This window comes from Salmo salar, chromosome ssa05 (assembly GCF_905237065.1).
Source record: "Salmo salar chromosome ssa05, Ssal_v3.1, whole genome shotgun sequence".
Lineage (NCBI taxonomy): Eukaryota > Metazoa > Chordata > Actinopteri > Salmoniformes > Salmonidae > Salmo > Salmo salar.
The window spans coordinates 84,247,643-84,261,092 of NC_059446.1; the positions used below are offsets into that span (position 1 = coordinate 84,247,643).

At 46.7% G+C, this 13,450-nt stretch overlaps 1 pseudogene; it reads right to left on the minus strand.

Annotated features, from left to right (window-relative positions):
• Positions 1 to 2,052: 2,052 nt before the first annotated feature.
• LOC106591575 (protein PALS2-like) overlaps positions 2,053 to 13,450 on the minus strand; it is a 44,083-nt pseudogene continuing 32,685 nt past the window's right edge.

Here is a 13,450-nt window from a genome sequence, read left to right on the forward strand (position 1 = left end):
AACAATTTCAAAGATTTTACCGAGTTAGTTCATATAAGGAAATCGTTCAATTTAAATAAATTCATTAGGACCTAATCTATGAATTTCACAACTGGGAATACAGATATGCATCTGTTGGTCACAGATACCTTTAAAAATAGTTGATCAGGCTGTTGATTGTGGCCTGTGGAATGTTGTCCCACTTCTCTTCAATGGCTGTGTGAAGTCGCTGGAAATTGGCGGGAACTGGAACAGGCTGTCTTACGTCGACCCAGAGCATTCCAAACATGCACAATGGGTGACGTCTGGCCATGGAAGAACTGGGACATTTTCAGCTTCCAGGAATTGTGTACAAATCCTTGGGATATGGGGCCGTGCATTATCATGCTGAAATAAGAGGTGATTGCGGCAGATGAATGGCACAACAATGGGCCTCAGGATCTCGTCACTGTATCTCTGTGCATTCAAATTGCCATCGATAAAATGCAATTGTGTTAGTTGTCCGTATCATATGCCTGCCCAATACCATAACCCCAACGCCACCCCGGGGCACTCTGTTCACAACGTTGACATCAGCAAACCGCTCGCCCACACGACGCCATACATGCTGTCTGCCATCTGCCCGGTACAGTTGAAACTGGGATTCATCCGTGAAGAGCACACTTCTCCAGCGTGTCAGTGGCCATAGAAGGTGAGCATTTGCCCACTGAAGTCAGTCACGACGCCAAACTGCAGTGAGGTTAAGACTGGTGAGGATGACGAGCACGCAGATGAGCTTCCCTGAGACGGTTTCTGACAGTTTGTGCAGAAATGATTCAGTTGTGCAAACCTAGTTTCATTAGCTGTCCGTGTGGCTGGTCTTAGACGATCCCGCAGGTGAAGAAGCCTGATGTGTAGGTCCTGGGATGGCGTGGTTACAAGTGGTCCACAGTTGTGAGGCCAGTTGAACATACTGCCAGATTCTCTAAAACGACTTTGAAAGCAGCGTATGGTAGAGAAATAAACATTGAATTCTCTGGTGGACATTCCTGCAGTCAGCATGCCAATTGCACTCTCCCTCAACTTGAACACAAGGTGCACCTGTGTAATGATCATGCTGTTTAATGAGCTTCTTGATATGCCACTCCTGTCAGATGGATGGATTAAATTGGCAAAAGAAGAAATGCTCACTAACAAGGATGTTAACAATTGTGAGCACATAATTTGAGAAACTTTTTGTGTGTATGGAACATTTCTGGGATCTTTTATTTCAGCTCATGAAACATGGGACCAAAACTTTACATGTTTTGTTCAGTACAGAGATTGTCTTCAGTAAGTATTTATACCCATTGACTTATTCCATATTTTTTGTTATAGCCTGAATCTCCTCACCCATCTAGACACAAATACCCCATAATAAAAGTGAAAACATGTATGTTAAAAAATGTTTTCAAATTTACTGAAAATGAAATACAAAAATATCATTTACATGAGTTTTCACACCCGAGTCACTATTTTGTAGAAGCACCTTTGACAGTGATTACAGGTGTGAGTCTTTCTGGGTAAGTCTAAGCACTTTCCACTCCTGGATATTGCAACATCTGCACATTCCTTTCTAAATTCTTCAAGCTCTGTCAAATTGGCTGTTAATCATTGCTATACCACCATTTTCAGGTATTGCCATAGATTTAAGTTAAAGGCTTGCCATAAAGGGGTTTAATTCTTATTGACTCAAGACATTTCAGCTTTTCATTTTTAGTTAATTTGTAAAAATAAAGAATTCCACTTTGACATTATGGGGTGTCATGTGCAGGCCAGTGATAAAAAATGTAAATGTAAATCAAAACAATTCAGGCTGTAACAACAAAATGTGGGAAAAGTTGAGGGTTGTGAATCTTCCTGAAGGCACTAACTACTGACATTTAGTGAACTAAGCCAAATGGTTGTTTCTATTGACTAACAGAGACATTTTGACCTTTGAAATATTATTTGTTCTTTTTTTAATAAACAAATTTACCCTTCTGTGAAACTAATTAAGTCACATTTTTTAAACACTCCAGATATGATGAAGATATTACCTGAGATAAGTGCAAGTTGTGTAAAAAAAAAAGTTAATTTATTTGACACATCTGAAAATACAATGTTTTGCTCTGTTGAAATTGTAAAATATATAACTTTTAAGTAGATATGGCAATTGGTTAAGAAAACAGTTAAGTTTCAGTAATATCACATGAAAAAGGGATGGTTCTCTGAGATGCAGTACACTGTCAAGGTCCAGACGAGTATCCTGGAAATATTATTCCAACATAAAACACAGCACCGTACAGACCGGGCTAACAGGCAGACATTTACAATACAATGGAATTAAAAGTAGACTCCTCCAGATGGCGTTGCAACGAAGACATAGAGATGAGCAAGATGCAAGACTATGCTCTCATACAGTCACACAAAGTATCTGCGCATGTGCACTTCACACTGCTACAACGTGGTAGCTACGGGACCAAAACAGCAGAGTAGTTTAACCTCACGCTTCAACGCTCCCTAGTTGTCGAGGAAATGGATCCACTATGTGTTAACTTTGTGCACACAACGTCATCTGGCTGAGTCAACCTTTAATGAAACCATTCTCCATCTCCTAACACAGAAAGCAACGTAACAAGGGTGGAAATAGTATTAGAAACAGCAACAAAGACCTTTATCTCACAGATGTGGTGTGATATTACCATCTCTCTCTCTCAGCCCTTAGTCTGCCTTAAAGAGAGAACATGGCTGTTATTCTACATGGAGGGTTCAGAGATGACGTGAGACCAGGTGTGCGTCCCAAATGGCACCCTATTCCCTATGTAGCGCAGTGTCCCAAATGGCACCCTATTCCCTATGTAGTGCACTACTTTTGACCAGGGCTGATAGGGCTCCGGTGAAAGTAGTGCACTATATAAGGAACAGGAGATGAAGTACTGTATGCGATGTAAACTGAGAAGAGGTTTAACACACTGAGGTATCGTCACAAAGCAAGCCCTCCTCACATCTTCTTTCAGAATAAATACTCGTCTATTATTGTTCTAAACCTTATGATAAATATTGTAGTAGTTGTGAGCAACCAACAGTGATAAAATAAAACATTAAATATTTGTAAAATATCCTCAACTCCATGATTTTGTTTCTCGTTCCATATCCATATGGACAGAAAGGTAGTTAAGTTAAAGTTAGAAAACTATGTTCAATAAATAAAGTACTTCTTGTATATTGTGAACATTGGTTCTATTCCGAATAGCTCCCTACTCCCCATGTAGTGCTGGTCAGAAGTAGTGCACTACATAGGGAATAGGGTGCTATTTGGGACATATCCAGGGTGTTGCATAGTGAACAGATGGGGCCTGTGGTGCAGAGCAGACAGCCTGGTGGGGTGGGTCTGCATGGTAAAGTCCCATACATACACAAGTCTCAATGGGTCCTCAGCTCTCACATCCCTGTAGGGGTCAATTCCATTTAAATTCTGTCAATTTAGGAAGTTCACTGACATTCCACTTTTCCTCAATCTACTTCCTGAATTAACTGAATTGAAATGGAATTGACCCCAACCGTGGTGGTTAGGGACAACCTCTTCCTAGTCTCCATGTACTGCTGGGCCCAGCAGCAGGCGGCGTGTCCTCCAGCCCAGTAGGGAGCAGCCTAACCAGGCAGGGCAGCAGGAGAGGACAGGACCGGTGTCTCTCAGTACACCCAGCTGACGGGGACCCACTGGGGCTCAGAACACAGCTGCTCCACGGCCACCTGCAGCTGCTCAAAGGCCTTGTCCAGGTTGTCGTTAACGATGGTCAGGTCAAAGTAGTGGCTGTAGGCCCGGCGAATCCTGGCGCTCTCATCCACAGTCTTCTTCAGATCTGTCTCCTGGGGGGAGAGAGAGAGGGGGAGCAGAAGAGAAGGGGGAGAGAGGGGGAGCAGATGAGAGGGGGAGGAGAGAGGGAGCAGGGGAGAGAGAGGGAGCAGAAGAGAAGGGGGGAGAGAGGGGGAGCAGATGAGAGAGCGGGGGGGGGAGCAGATGAGAGGGAGCAGGGGAGAGAGAGGGAGCAGGGGAGAGAGAAAGAGGGCAGAAAGAAGGGGGGAGAGAGGGGGCAGAAGAGGGGCAGGAGAGAGAGGAGCAGGGGAGAGAGAGGGAGCAGGAGAGAAGCAGGGGAGAGAGAGAGGGGGGGAGAGAGAGGGGGGAGAGAGAGAGGGGGGGAGAGAGAGGTTTCCATCAGTGATTATCTTCTGAATAAGTACAACACTCAGAATTGTGCACAGATCCACCAACATCCAGAGACTGACCGTGAGCAGTTTGGTGGTGAGTCCAGCGTCCACCACGGCTTTGTGCATAGCTCTTAGTGTGTCCAGTTCTGGAGCAGCAACAAACACTACAAACGGCATGAACTCTGCTGTCTTCAGCTGCTTCAGCGCCTGACGACACACACACACACACACACACACACACACACAACCCATCAACACACACGACTCATCACGTAATCATGCTTATTCAGGTTTTGCTTAAGACCCATGCATCTGTATTTATCTCAATATCAAATCCTTTCTGGGAAACAAATTAGGTCCCTTACTGTCATTATTTTCAATCAAAATAGTCAAAAAGAAACAAAAATAGCTTCTTAGCAAAAACAATTTGTCAAGAAAGAATTTATCCAAGACTGTCTGGGAGTGGTCTGAATGGGGAGGGGAAAACTAAAAACTAGCTGTTATTGGTAGAGAGGTTTGGAACTCTGTTTCTTATTGGTCTATTAACTCATTTTCCACATGGTGATGTCACCAGGCAGACCAAAACTCCATCCCACAAAAACAGTGACATTTCAGGCGGTCTTTTCAATCAGCTCTTACACTGAAAGGCATGATCATAATGTTCACATTACAGTATTATTCCAACCTGAGTACGGAAATATATATAAAGACCCAGGAGAATCCCATTTTTGACAGCACTGGGCCTTTAAATGAATAAATCCTGAGTGTGTGAAATGTGTGTCAGCCCTACCTGTGGGTTAACATCCAGGATGCAGGTACGTCCTGCGTCCACCACCTCGTGGATGGAGTTCATCTTGGTTCCGTAGAGGTTTCCATCGTACTCTCCATGCTCCAGGTAGCGACTGGCCTTGATGTCTGCCTCCATCTGGGACCGAGACACAAAGCAGTACGACTGGCCGTCTCTCTCCTCCTCCCGAGCAGGCCGAGACGTGACTGGAGGGAGGGAGGTGAGGAATGGTGGGAGGTAAGGAGGGGTGAGGAGAGAAAGGGGGGGGTTGAGGAGAGAAAGAGGGGGGGTTGAGGAGAGAAGGGGGGGGGGGAGGAAAAATCTCATGAATCCATAGGAGACTGAAGTTTGTCTTCTGCTGTACCCCTGATACACACACACACACACACACACACACACACACACACACACACACACACACACACACACACACACAACGGTGGTTCCATAGAGCAGGGGGTTGATATACACACACGGGGGGGTGGACTGGGACTCACAGGGGACGGTGGTTCCATAGAGCAGGGGGTTGATATACACACACACGGGGGGTGGACTGGGACTCACAGGGGACGGTGGTTCCATAGAGCAGGGGTTGATATACACACACACGGGGGGGTGGACTGGGACTCACAGGGGACGGTGGTTCCATAGAGCAGGGGGTTGATATACACACACACGGGGGGTGGACTGGGACTCACAGGGGACGGTGGTTCCATAGAGCAGGGGGTTGATATACACACACACGGGGGGTGGACTGGGACTCACAGGGGACGGTGGTTCCATAGAGCAGGGGGTTGATATACACACACACGGGGGTGGACTGGGACTCACAGGGGACGGTGGTTCCATAGAGCAGGGGGTTGATATACACACACACGGAGGGGTGGACTGGGACTCACAGGGGACGGTGGTTCCATAGAGCAGGGGGTTGATATACACACACACGGGGGGTGGACTGGGACTCACAGGGGACGGTGGTTCCATAGAGCAGGGGGTTGATATACACACACACGGGGGGGTGGACTGGGACTCACAGGGGACGGTGGTTCCATAGAGCAGGGGGTTGATATACACACACACGGGGGTGGACTGGGACTCACAGGGGACGGTGGTTCCATAGAGCAGGGGGTTGATATACACACACACGGGGGGGTGGACTGGGACTCACAGGGGACGGTGGTTCCATAGAGCAGGGGGTTGATATACACACACACGGGGGGTGGACTGGGACTCACAGGGGACGGTGGTTCCATAGAGCAGGGGGTTGATATACACACACACGGGGGGGTGGACTGGGACTCACAGGGGACGGTGGTTCCATAGAGCAGGGGGTTGATATACACACACACGGGGGGTGGACTGGGACTCACAGGGGACGGTGGTTCCATAGAGCAGGGGGTTGATATACACACACACGGGGGGTGGACTGGGACTCACAGGGGACGGTGGTTCCATAGAGCAGGGGGTTGATATACACACACACGGGGGGTGGACTGGGACTCACAGGGGACGGTGGTTCCATAGAGCAGGGGTTGATATACACACACACGGGGGGGTGGACTGGGACTCACAGGGGACGGTGGTTCCATAGAGCAGGGGTTGATATACACACACACGGGGGGGTGGACTGGGACTCACAGGGGACGGTGGTTCCATAGAGCAGGGGGTTGATATACACACACACGGGGGGGTGGACTGGGACTCACAGGGGACGGTGGTTCCATAGAGCAGGGGGTTGATATACACACACACGGGGGGGTGGACTGGGACTCACAGGGGACGGTGGTTCCATAGAGCAGGGGGTTGATATACACACACACGGGGGGGTGGACTGGGACTCACAGGGGACGGTGGTTCCATAGAGCAGGGGGTTGATGATGATCAGTCTGTTCTTCAGGCTGCGCCCGGCCCACTCCCTGAGCACCAATCAGAACCAGGGTCTTCCTCTGGAACGGAGGCATCTTGGCCACCTCTTCGTAGATCTGCAGCTCGTGGCGGTCAAACTCTGGTCGTCACGACAACAGACACACTACCACCATCAGCTTAGTTTGCTCAGTAACAATACTAACACATAACTACTGAACAAAAATATAAAAACACAACATACAACAATTTCAACGATTTTACTGAGTTAGTTAAAAGGAAATATGTCAATTGAAATAAATTCATTAAACCCTAATTTATAGATTTCACATGACTGTGCAGGGGCATAGCCATGGTTCGGCATAGGTCTACCCACTGGGGAGCCAGGCCCAGCCAATCAGAATGAGTTTTTCCCCACAAAAAGGGCTTTATTACTGACAGAAATAATCCTCAGTTTCATCAGCTGTCCTGGTAGCTGGTCTCAGACGATCCTGCAGGTAAAGAAGCCGGATGTGGAGGTCTTAGGATGGCGTGGTGTCGCGTGGTCCGCGTTTGTTAGGCCAGTTCAACGTACTGACAAATTCTCTAAAACGACATTGAAGGCGGCGTATGGTAGAAAAATGTACATTCAATTCTCTGGTGGACAGTCCTGCAGTCAGCATGCCAAATGCACACTCCCTCAAAACTGGAGACATCTGTGGCATTGTGTTGTGTGACAAAACCGCATATTTTAGAGTGGTCTTTTGTCCCCAGCACAAGGTGCACCTGTGTAATGATCATGCTGTTTAATCAGCTTCTTGATATGCCACAACTGTCAGGTGGATGGATTATCTTGGCAAGGGAGGTATAACATTTGAGAGAAATAAGCTTTTTGTGCGTATGGAACATTTGAGATCTTTTCTTTCAGCTCATGAAACATGGGACCAACACTTTACATGTTGTGTTTATATTTTCGTTCAGTATAATATACAGTCATTTATACTACAGATATATACACTGGGTGTACAAAACATTAAGAACACCTTCCTACTATTGAGTTGCTTCCCCTTCATCAACACTGATTAAAATGGATTTAACAAGTGACACCTGGTCAGTCTGTCATGGAAAGAGCAGGTGTTCCTAATGTTTTGTACACTCAGTGTAGAGCCCACAATAGATGGAAAATGAACCTACTCCACACATACGTATTTGTTAGGCTATACTGTAGTACACTTTTATATCACTGAAATATTAAATGAATGGCTGCCAATAACGAGAGATAGAGGTATAATCCAGCTGTTTTTTGCTTTGATATGCATTAGGAGATGGCTCTGGACAACAACATGTTACTGATAACAACACCCACATGGTGAACTGAAGCCCTTTAGAGCAGGATCAGAGAGGTCTAACGGCTGGAGCTACTGTTATCACTATAACAACACCCACATGGTGAACTGAAGCCCTTTAGAGCAGGATCAGAGAGGTCTAATGGCTGGAGCTACTGTTATCACTATAACAACACCCACATGGTGAACTGAAGCCCTTTAGAGCAGGATCAGAGAGGTCTAATGGCTGGAGCTACTGTTATCACTATAACAACACCCACATGGTGAACTGAAGCCCTTTAGAGCAGGATCAGAGAGGTCTAATGGCTGGAGCTACTGTTATCACTATAACAACACCCACATGGTGAACTGAAGCCCTTTAGAGCAGGATCAGAGAGGTCTAATGGCTGGAGCTACTGTTATCACTATAACAACACCCACATGGTGAACTGAAGCCCTTTAGAGCAGGATCAGAGAGGTCTAATGGCTGGAGCTACTGTTATCACTATAACAACACCCACATGGTGAACTGAAGCCCTTTAGAGCAGGATCAGAGAGGTCTAACGGCTGGAGCTACTGTTATCACTATAACAACACCCACATGGTGAACTGAAGCCCTTTAGAGCAGGATCAGAGAGGTCTAATGGCTGGAGCTACTGTTATCACTATAACAACACCCACATGGTGAACTGAAGCCCTTTAGAGCAGGATCAGAGAGGTCTAATGGCTGGAGCTACTGTTATCACTATAACAACACCCACATGGTGAACTGAAGCCCTTTAGAGCAGGATCAGAGAGGTCTAATGGCTGGAGCTACTGTTATCACTATAACAACACCCACATGGTGAACTGAAGCCCTTTAGAGCAGGATCAGAGAGGTCTAATGGCTGGAGCTACTGTTATCACTATAACAACACCCACATGGTGAACTGAAGCCCTTTAGAGCAGGATCAGAGAGGTCTAATGGCTGGAGCTACTGTTATCACTATAACAACACCCACATGGTGAACTGAAGCCCTTTAGAGCAGGATCAGAGAGGTCTAATGGCTGGAGCTACTGTTATCACTATAACAACACCCACATGGTGAACTGAAGCCCTTTAGAGCAGGATCAGAGAGGTCTAATGGCTGGAGCTACTGTTATCACTATAACAACACCCACATGGTGAACTGAAGCCCTTTAGAGCAGGATCAGAGAGGTCTAATGGCTGGAGCTACTGTTATCACTATAACAACACCCACATGGTGAACTGAAGCCCTTTAGAGCAGGATCAGAGAGGTCTAATGGCTGGAGCTACTGTTATCACTATAACAACACCCACATGGTGAACTGAAGCCCTTTAGAGCAGGATCAGAGAGGTCTAATGGCTGGAGCTACTGTTATCACTATAACAACACCCACATGGTGAACTGAAGCCCTTTAGAGCAGGATCAGAGAGGTCTAATGGCTGGAGCTACTGTTATCACTATAACAACACCCACATGGTGAACTGAAGCCCTTTAGAGCAGGATCAGAGAGGTCTAATGGCTGGAGCTACTGTTATCACTATAACAACACCCACATGGTGAACTGAAGCCCTTTAGAGCAGGATCAGAGAGGTCTAATGGCTGGAGCTACTGTTATCACTATAACAACACCCACATGGTGAACTGAAGCCCTTTAGAGCAGGATCAGAGAGGTCTAATGGCTGGAGCTACTGTTATCACTATAACAACACCCACATGGTGAACTGAAGCCCTTTAGAGCAGGATCAGAGAGGTCTAACGGCTGGAGCTACTGTTATCACTATAACAACACCCACATGGTGAACTGAAGCCCTTTAGAGCAGGATCAGAGAGGTCTAATGGCTGGAGCTACTGTTATCACTATAACAACACCCACATGGTGAACTGAAGCCCTTTAGAGCAGGATCAGAGAGGTCTAATGGCTGGAGCTACTGTTATCACTATAACAACACCCACATGGTGAACTGAAGCCCTTTAGAGCAGGATCAGAGAGGTCTAATGGCTGGAGCTACTGTTATCACTATAACAACACCCACATGGTGAACTGAAGCCCTTTAGAGCAGGATCAGAGAGGTCTAATGGCTGGAGCTACTGTTATCACTATAACAACACCCACATGGTGAACTGAAGCCCTTTAGAGCAGGATCAGAGAGGTCTAATGGCTGGAGCTACTGTTATCACTATAACAACACCCACATGGTGAACTGAAGCCCTTTAGAGCAGGATCAGAGAGGTCTAATGGCTGGAGCTACTGTTATCACTATAACAACACCCACATGGTGAACTGAAGCCCTTTAGAGCAGGATCAGAGAGGTCTAATGGCTGGAGCTACTGTTATCACTATAACAACACCCACATGGTGAACTGAAGCCCTTTAGAGCAGGATCAGAGAGGTCTAATGGCTGGAGCTACTGTTATCACTATAACAACACCCACATGGTGAACTGAAGCCCTTTAGAGCAGGATCAGAGAGGTCTAACGGCTGGAGCTACTGTTATCACTATAACAACACCCACATGGTGAACTGAAGCCCTTTAGAGCAGGATCAGAGAGGTCTAATGGCTGGAGCTACTGTTATCACTATAACAACACCCACATGGTGAACTGAAGCCCTTTAGAGCAGGATCAGAGAGGTCTAATGGCTGGAGCTACTGTTATCACTATAACAACACCCACATGGTGAACTGAAGCCCTTTAGAGCAGGATCAGAGAGGTCTAATGGCTGGAGCTACTGTTATCACTATAACAACACCCACATGGTGAACTGAAGCCCTTTAGAGCAGGATCAGAGAGGTCTAATGGCTGGAGCTACTGTTATCACTATAACAACACCCACATGGTGAACTGAAGCCCTTTAGAGCAGGATCAGAGAGGTCTAATGGCTGGAGCTACTGTTATCACTATAACAACACCCACATGGTGAACTGAAGCCCTTTAGAGCAGGATCAGAGAGGTCTAATGGCTGGAGCTACTGTTATCACTATAACAACACCCACATGGTGAACTGAAGCCCTTTAGAGCAGGATCAGAGAGGTCTAATGGCTGGAGCTACTGTTATCACTATAACAACACCCACATGGTGAACTGAAGCCCTTTAGAGCAGGATCAGAGAGGTCTAATGGCTGGAGCTACTGTTATCACTATAACAACACCCACATGGTGAACTGAAGCCCTTTAGAGCAGGATCAGAGAGGTCTAATGGCTGGAGCTACTGTTATCACTATAACAACACCCACATGGTGAACTGAAGCCCTTTAGAGCAGGATCAGAGAGGTCTAACGGCTGGAGCTACTGTTATCACTATAACAACACCCACATGGTGAACTGAAGCCCTTTAGAGCAGGATCAGAGAGGTCTAATGGCTGGAGCTACTGTTATCACTATAACAACACCCACATGGTGAACTGAAGCCCTTTAGAGCAGGATCAGAGAGGTCTAATGGCTGGAGCTACTGTTATCACTATAACAACACCCACATGGTGAACTGAAGCCCTTTAGAGCAGGATCAGAGAGGTCTAATGGCTGGAGCTACTGTTATCACTATAACAACACCCACATGGTGAACTGAAGCCCTTTAGAGCAGGATCAGAGAGGTCTAATGGCTGGAGCTACTGTTATCACTATAACAACACCCACATGGTGAACTGAAGCCCTTTAGAGCAGGATCAGAGAGGTCTAATGGCTGGAGCTACTGTTATCACTATAACAACACCCACATGGTGAACTGAAGCCCTTTAGAGCAGGATCAGAGAGGTCTAATGGCTGGAGCTACTGTTATCACTATAACAACACCCACATGGTGAACTGAAGCCCTTTAGAGCAGGATCAGAGAGGTCTAATGGCTGGAGCTACTGTTATCACTATAACAACACCCACATGGTGAACTGAAGCCCTTTAGAGCAGGATCAGAGAGGTCTAATGGCTGGAGCTACTGTTATCACTATAACAACACCCACATGGTGAACTGAAGCCCTTTAGAGCAGGATCAGAGAGGTCTAATGGCTGGAGCTACTGTTATCACTATAACAACACCCACATGGTGAACTGAAGCCCTTTAGAGCAGGATCAGAGAGGTCTAATGGCTGGAGCTACTGTTATCACTATAACAACACCCACATGGTGAACTGAAGCCCTTTAGAGCAGGATCAGAGAGGTCTAATGGCTGGAGCTACTGTTATCACTATAACAACACCCACATGGTGAACTGAAGCCCTTTAGAGCAGGATCAGAGAGGTCTAATGGCTGGAGCTACTGTTATCACTATAACAACACCCACATGGTGAACTGAAGCCCTTTAGAGCAGGATCAGAGAGGTCTAATGGCTGGAGCTACTGTTATCACTATAACAACACCCACATGGTGAACTGAAGCCCTTTAGAGCAGGATCAGAGAGGTCTAATGGCTGGAGCTACTGTTATCACTATAACAACACCCACATGGTGAACTGAAGCCCTTTAGAGCAGGATCAGAGAGGTCTAACGGCTGGAGCTACTGTTATCACTATAACAACACCCACATGGTGAACTGAAGCCCTTTAGAGCAGGATCAGAGAGGTCTAACGGCTGGAGCTACTGTTATCACTATAACAACACCCACATGGTGAACTGAAGCCCTTTAGAGCAGGATCAGAGAGGTCTAATGGCTGGAGCTACTGTTATCACTATAACAACACCCACATGGTGAACTGAAGCCCTTTAGAGCAGGATCAGAGAGGTCTAACGGCTGGAGCTACTGTTATCACTATAACAACACCCACATGGTGAACTGAAGCCCTTTAGAGCAGGATCAGAGAGGTCTAACGGCTGGAGCTACTGTTATCACTATAACAACACCCACATGGTGAACTGAAGCCCTTTAGAGCAGGATCAGAGAGGTCTAACGGCTGGAGCTACTGTTATCACTATAACAACACCCACATGGTGAACTGAAGCCCTTTAGAGCAGGATCAGAGAGGTCTAATGGCTGGAGCTACTGTTATCACTATAACAACACCCACATGGTGAACTGAAGCCCTTTAGAGCAGGATCAGAGAGGTCTAATGGCTGGAGCTACTGTTATCACTATAACAACACCCACATGGTGAACTGAAGCCCTTTAGAGCAGGATCAGAGAGGTCTAATGGCTGGAGCTACTGTTATCACTATAACAACACCCACATGGTGAACTGAAGCCCTTTAGAGCAGGATCAGAGAGGTCTAATGGCTGGAGCTACTGTTATCACTATAACAACACCCACATGGTGAACTGAAGCCCTTTAGAGCAGGATCAGAGAGGTCTAATGGCTGGAGCTACTGTTATCACTA